Source organism: Phocoena phocoena, chromosome 9, assembly GCF_963924675.1.
Source record: "Phocoena phocoena chromosome 9, mPhoPho1.1, whole genome shotgun sequence".
Lineage (NCBI taxonomy): Eukaryota > Metazoa > Chordata > Mammalia > Artiodactyla > Phocoenidae > Phocoena > Phocoena phocoena.
This window is the reverse complement of record NC_089227.1, coordinates 104,091,002-104,098,508: the sequence shown is the minus strand read 5'-3', so window position 1 is coordinate 104,098,508 and position 7,507 is coordinate 104,091,002. Positions and strand designations below refer to the sequence as shown.

The 7,507-nt window shown below is 46.6% G+C and overlaps 1 non-coding gene across 1 annotated transcript; it reads left to right on the top strand.

The window, feature by feature from the left end:
- The first annotated feature begins 2,649 nt into the window (after nucleotides 1-2,649).
- Nucleotides 2,650-2,722, top strand: TRNAR-CCU (transfer RNA arginine (anticodon CCU)). The gene has a single exon. It is a non-coding gene; the product is annotated as a tRNA-Arg (tRNA).
- Nucleotides 2,723-7,507: the final 4,785 nt, after the last annotated feature.

Here is a 7,507-nt window from a genome sequence, read left to right as displayed (position 1 = left end):
CCACTAGGGCACCTGTCTGGGTTCCGGGTCTCGTGGTGGAAGATTGGAGCTCTGTCGCCCAGTCCCTCCCCAGTCCTCCTTGTAACGTGGGCCACAGAGTATGGGGCTGGGGACAAGGGACACGGGGACATGTCCTCATGTAACTGAAACCCCACATTTCCCCAAAAACGGCAGATCATTTTTAATTGAAAAATGCTTTAAGGAAGATGTGTGTGTCGTGTCTGCGTGGGTGCAGGTGTGCACGCACACTCGCATTTCTGGATAAGGGGAAGCGCCAGGGCGGGACGCAGAAATACGTCATAGATCTCACACAATCTTTAGGTTAGGGTCAGAGATTGAGTTCTGATGCACTAACTGCCAAAATAGAAAGAGACGGTGGCATTTTCCCAAGTTCCCCTTTTCTGAGGCCAGCGTCACCCCAGCTGCTCAGTGAAGGAGAGGTTGCCAGGGACCCTTCCCTGGGGCCGGGGAGAGGGTGCCGAATGCCGGCCTGCCTTCCCATGCCCACCCCCAATGCCAGCATCATCATACAACCACCTATTTGGTTTGCACAGGGCTGTCACCGCACCCACAAAGGGACAGGGACAGAGTGCCACGGAATTCAGTACCAGCAATTCTAAAGGGGAGGAGGAAAGTGGAGGGGGGCAGCATTCTGTGGTTTGGGCTTAATGGAGGGATAACAGGGAAACATCCGGAATGGACAGGGTCACCCAGCCCGTCCCACCCGCAGCGGGTCCAGCCGCCGGGTGTCCTGACCTGGTGCCCGAAGAGCCTTCCAGCTCCATCCCAGCGCCCCCTCAAGCCCACATCTGCCCGCCCATCGACCTGTGACAATGTACGGAAGACACAAATGACGCCGAGCCACCTTCTAGTTTTATCCTTGGCCACCAGGAACATTTACAGTCCGTTCAAAAGCTTTAGTTTACCCGTGTTTTCACTAGTGTTCACAGCTACCTTGAAACAATCACAGAAACGCTTATAGGAGTTTTACTGGGGGCATGATTTTCTCATTCATCTGCTGAGACTAAGTGAAAAGCAAGAGTGGTCCAGAGACTTCCTGAGGGAAGCCACAGTGACTGCTCTTCCCATCACACAGGCCGGTGGTTTGGCTTAAGAGGGCAGATACCTGGAAAGCAAAGACACAGAGACATCGTGAGGGGCCCCAGGGGTTGTGTCAGCAAGCATTCTCTCAATAGAAAGGAAGTTCATTTAGCTTGAGAGACAGATGTCGGAATAGCAAACGGGGAGAAGTTATAAAAAATACAACCTCCCCCCGTCCCCCCTACGGAGGTAGGACTCTGCTCAAGGTGCCCTGTCACTCAGAGATCTGTCCTAAATTTACAGAAAATGTAGGACAGAAGAGGGTGTTTGTTATTCCTCTAAGGTGGGTCCCAGCTGCTTTGGCCAACAATTGATTACCACATGCATGTGACCATCACTTAGTGGAGGGGCCGCTCAGCCCCGCTTAAAAGCAAGCTTGACTTGAACCCAGTCCAGGGTTAGTTATGTTCTGTGACACAGTGATGTGATTAGGCCGCACTCGTCCAGAATCTCTGAACACTCAACCAGGATGCGGAACCTCCTGCCGCCAGAAATTCTGACGGACTCACTTCTCAAAAATAGCTTAATTTATGTTTTGAGCGTTTTTAAAGTAGCATATGCCTAGGTACAGAATTTTAAATTATGAAAAATATAGAGTGAAAAGAATTTCCCCTTCTACTCCTGACCCCCGTCACCTGGTCCCCTCCCTGGAACTGTGTTGTTGGACCCTTCCACATACGTGGGCACACGGGCGTGCACGCACACACACACACACACACTCTTTTTTCCCCATATATGTATACTTCTTTTTATTCAGTTTCTTTTTCCTTACAGGTTATTGTAAAATGTTCAGTATAGTTCCCTGCGCTATAGGTACAAGTCTTTCAAGTCTCAGATCTTTTCAGCTCCGTGCAACCTCCCACGTGGCTCTGTTCTCCCCATTCCCTTATGTGATCTCATGACCGTCCATCCCCGTAGGACCTTGTTTATATATTTTACATATAGTAGTGTGTGTATCTGTTAATCCCAAGCTCCTAATTTGTCCTTCCCCCCCAACCCCCTTTCCCCTTTGGTAACCGTAAGTTTGTTTTCTATGTCTGTGAGTCTGTTTCTGTTTTGTAAATAAGTTCATTTGTATCTTTTGTTTTTAGCTTTCACATATAAGTGATATCATATGATACTTCTTTTTCTGACTTACTTCCCTCAGTATGATCATCTCTAGGTCCATCCATGTTGCTGCAGACGGCATTATTTCATTCTTTTCTTACGGCTGAGTAATATTCCAATGTATATATGCACCACATCTTCTTCATCCATTCACCTGTCGATGGACATTTAGGTTGCTTCCATGTCTTGGCTATTGTGAATGGTGCTGCTGTGAACATTGGGGTGCATGCGTCTTTTCGAATTAGAGTTTCCTCTGGATATATGCTCAGGAGTGGGATCGCAGGATCATATGGTAGCTCTATTTTTAGTTTTTTAAGGAACCTCTATACTGTTCTCTATAGTATGTATATAAATATAAATGTATATATACTTCTCTACCAATGTGTCCTGCGGATTTTCTTAGATGGTAGCATTAACAATTAATTAACAATTATAGAGACTTCCTTGGTGGTCCAGTGGTTAAGACTCTGCGCTCCTGACGCAGGGGGCATGGGTTCGATCCCTGGTCGGGGAACTAGATCCTGCATACTGCAGCCAAAAAAAAAAAAAGATTAACAATTATAATGGAACTTTGTTTCACATAAGGCATCTAAAGCTGTGTCATTCTTCTAAACACCGGCACAGTATTTCACTGCATAGCTGTAACATTTGCCGAACCTGTGTCCTATGCTGGTCTCAATGTTTTGCAGTTAAAATCAGTGCTGAATTGAGGATATTTGTATATATGCCATTCTCGTGTGAAGGATAAATTCCTAGAAGTGGAATTGCTGGGTGAAATGTGTAAGAGAATTTAATGTTTATAGATACTACCACGTTTTCTCCCCTGGACGCTGTATCCGTTTACACTCTGACTGTGGTGATAGTCGCAGACGGGCCCGTTTCCCCATCTTCCACCAACCTAATGTGTAATCAGGTACTTTGCTCTTTGCCGAACTGACAGGCCTTAAAAATTATTTCATTATATTCTTAATTCACATTTCCCTTCCTCTGAGTGATACCGGGTTTCTTTTAACATGCATAAGAGCTCTTTGGATTTTTTTTTCTGCATGTTTAAAAAAAGGACCATTTTTTTTCTATTGTGTTATTTGACTTTTTCTTTTTGAAAAAACTTTGTAGACCAAAAATTATCTCTTTTTCTATGATATGTTCCGCAAATATTTTCTACTTCCCTAGTTTGTCTTTTGACTGTATTTTTAAATTTTCCTTCCAAAGATCATTGTTTTTATATTTGTTGAGTAGGATTTCCCAGTTTCTATGGTTTCTGAATTTTGTGTCATAGTTAGAAAGGCCTTCCATACACTAAGATTGAAAACATTCACCCCGTGTTTCCTTATAATATTTTGATAGTTTGGGTTTTACTTGTAGCACTTTTTATCATTTTGGAACTTATATTTGTGTAAGGAGTGAGAAGCGCTCTCTAACTTTCTTTTTTTTTCCAAATGGCAACCCAGTCACTGCAACACTGGAGAAATTCTACCTTTGCTCTTCATTAAATTCTTTATATATTTGGTTCTGCTAGTGGACTTTCTGTTCCGTTACATTGACCTGTTTATCTATTTATGTTCCAATGTAATACAGTTTGAATAGCTGCAGCTGTACAGGGGTTATAGCATCTAAAAAGATGAGTTCTCACCCCTTCCTCTTCTGCAGAATAGTCCTGGTAATTTTTGCAGGTTTTCTCTCTTTTTTCTTTTTTAATGTGAACTGGATCTGCCTGGTATTTTTTGCCCATCCTTTTACTTTCAAGATTTCCGAATCACTGTTGCAGGTGTGCTTCCGTGGTGTCATCTCTTCCTTTAAATACAGGAGTTTATCATGTTGGTTTTGCTTAACCTACGGGTGTGTGATAATACTGGGGATGCCTAGTTTAGGTCGTGCTTTGGGTATTTATCACATCTTCTCTCTGTTAACCTTTTGCGATATGTCATTGCTTGCCTAGCTTTTGTGCGACATTTCAGATGTAGAGTCAAGATTTGCTTTATTCCTGGGAAGTTTAAGTTACATCTGGAAATATTTTTATGTTCCGTTATTTGACTTCTCTTCGTGGGGACCAGTGTGCGTGTGTCAAGAGGGCTCCCTTGTCCTTCTTTCAAGTCTCAGATCTTTTCAGCTCTGTGCAACCTCCCACGTGGCTCTGCTCTCCCCATTCCCTTATGTGATCTCATGACCATCCATCCCCGTTGAGCTGCTCCCCACCTGGCTTCCTGTCTGGGCTGGTTCTGTTCTCTGCTTTGTGCCTCTGGCACCTCCAGCTCCTGACGCTTGCTGCCTGGGGTCATGACCATGAACCTCAAGGGCCGTCCCACAACCCTACCGTGTTTTCCTGATCGCTCCACCCTCCCGCTGCCCTGGACTACTCCTTGGCCTTTACTTCTTTTATCTCGAACCCTCCTCTCCGCTCCCAACACTCCAGCCCAGCCTAAGGGGATCTGTACACATATAACCACCTTCTCCCTGAGATTTGGGATCACACGTCCTGCCTCCTACCCAAGGTCGACCCCCTGCTTGTACGCGAAAGCCCTTCTCCCCTGCTCAGCCATAGAGCCACTGCCCCATCCCTGTTCTCCATCAGCCTTTTTCATCTCTCGTAGGATCTTTGCCATCAGCAGCCGTATATGCTCTCCCCTCCTGCATCCTAACAGGAAAATCCCTTTACCCCACGTAGCCTTCAGCGGCTGCCACTTTGCTCTCACCTACAGCAGAACTCTGCAAAACACTGTCCTCGCCTTGTCCTAATCTTCCTTTTCTCCCACTTTCTTTTAAATCCCCTCTAATCCGCCTTCTGCCCTTCCCCTATTCCAGGGACACTGCTCTTCCTCATGGCAACAACCGTCTCCAAACCACCGAGTCCTCAGATTCCCTTGATAGTTTCTATTCATCTTTTGGTGCCTGAAAGTTGCCTTTTCCCAGAATCAGTCTGGTCCATTTCTCCTGCATGTACATTTGTTCTCTTAGTGACCTCACTTGGTCCCATGGCTTTAGTACTACATGCTGAAGATGATAAAAATCATGTCTGAAACCCATATGTCTACCCCAAGTGTCCCCTGCGGTCTGTGTTCCCCACATCACCACTTGTGTGTCCAGCAGGCACGTCGTGCAAACACGGCGGCCCAGAGGCCTGACCGCCCCTCACTCCTGAGTCGCCTCCTTTCTGCTGTCTCCCCACTCAGAAATGGCACGTCCGTCCTTCCAGATGCTCAGGCCCAAACCCTTACAATCACCTCTGACTTCAGTCTTTCTCATCCCACGTGCACTCAGTCCACAGTGCTTGTCAGCTGTACTTTCCAGGTACATATGGAACACTCCTTAACACTCCTGATCCTACCACTGGGCTCATCCAACATCCTTCCATACCGAACGGAGCAATCATGTGTCTGGAAATCCCAGTCAGCGGAGTCTGTGCAGAGGTGACACTCTGTGTGAGCCCCTTCTGTGGTGTCTTGTCCATGGCGACTCACTCCTTGTGCGTTTTTGAGTGTGAGCTCACATATATTGGGATTTCATTTGTGGGCATTTTCTGAGGCCTGGTTTCAAGGTTGGTCTCTCAAGTGGCTTCTTCAGACGCCTGGATGTGTTACGGAGTCCAGGTCGCAGTCAACCAGAATCTTGGCTTGAGATTTCATGGACCATCTTGGTCATGTGAATTTGAAATGCAAACCTGAGAATGTCTGAGGATGGCTTTTGGTTTTAAAACCTCATGGGAGATATATTCGCCCCCTCCTGCACAAGATGGAAAATGTCACGTCTTACAGGAGGTACTTTTCCTAATTCATCTGAAGTCGTTTGGTAAAAGGACAGTAAACGTTTGTGGGAGTAGCTCCTCCTAAATCCCCTGCTTCAGCTTTGTCCCTCATCCTCCAAGCTCCTCAAGAGGCCTTTGGAGCCGAAGGTCAAGTTCATCTGGTTTGTCGAATCCCCTCAAAGCAGAATTGGCTTCTGTCTTATTCTTACTTCTTTGTCAGTCCTGAAAAAGCCTGGAAGTCAACATCTGTTGTCCTCCTCACTGGACCCCTCCAGGCCGCCTGGGACCCCTCCTACCCTGCTTCCTCTGTGGCCCAGTAAAGCCATTTTTCAGGGTTGCAGTGGACTCTCCTGGACACCGAGCTGACCCTGTAACCCTGTCTGCTTGCATTTCTTCTTCTGCCTCAGTCGAATCCTTGAGTTAGCTCTCGTCTCCTGATTCTTCCCTGGTTCCTCTCTGTGGCCGCGCATGAGGAGAGTGTCGTCCTTCACAAGGCAATCCCAGCCACAGCGTAGGAAAGCGTGAACTTGAGTTCTCAGCGACACGTGCCAGCGCGAGCCGAGCTCCGCGAGAGAATGGGCGCAGCCACGTGAGTGCGCAGACGGAGCGTCAACGAGGGTCCGTTGGAGGGTCTTCGTGCGGGTTTATATATACTTACGGGATTTCAGAAAACACGAGGAGGGTCCAAGGACTCTCTCGTAATCGTGCAGAAACAGCAGACCTGTGGTCGACGGTCCAAAGAGCAGCGACCTGCGACACACCCCAGGGAGACGCCAGGATTTATAACCCCCACCTCCCAGTTGCCAGTTCTTTTCCAGAACATCGGAGGGTAGTTGAAGAAAGAGAAGATATTGATCATGCTTTTTTTTTAAAAAAAAAGATAAGGCAAAAAATACAAGAAAAAGAACAAACTATATTTTAAAAGCCGGTCGTATTGTGAAATTGGGTGCTTTTCCTTTGCGGGGTGGGGGTTGCCTTGCATAATATAGGTTCTGCGGGACACATTTCTGCTGTCGGCAGGCCTCTAAGGATCGCTCTGTTTAGACAACTGTATTTACATTATTGGAGTTCCGGTAATATAGGAACACCTGACAATGAGTAAGCAAAAGCCTGTTGTTTTCACTACTTTTGTATATTTTGAAGCTAAGTTCTCAGACGCGATTCTTCTGTAGCCTGAATTTCATGATCTGTAGATGAGGGAATGAGCTGTCAGGTCAAACTGTTGTCGCCTTCTGCACCAGCTCCCCTTCCCAGCTGGACCAGAAGAGCCTGGCCGTGGAACCCTGGGCTTATGAAAAGGGCATCATTCCTCCAAGATTCCAGCAGGTGCAGCCCCCAGTGAATCAGGAGTGACCGAATTTCTTTGGTGTCTTTCATCTCCTCTCTCTCTGCTTTGCATCTGCTCTCTTACCTTTGTTGAGCATCTCGCTGACCAATATTTTCCTGATATTCTACACGATGGTCTGAGCCTGTGTCAGAATCCCTGATGGCTAGAAGAGGTTTGAGCTGAGCTTCTTCTCCTTTCTTTGCCTCTAGTGGTATAACTAAGACAAGAAG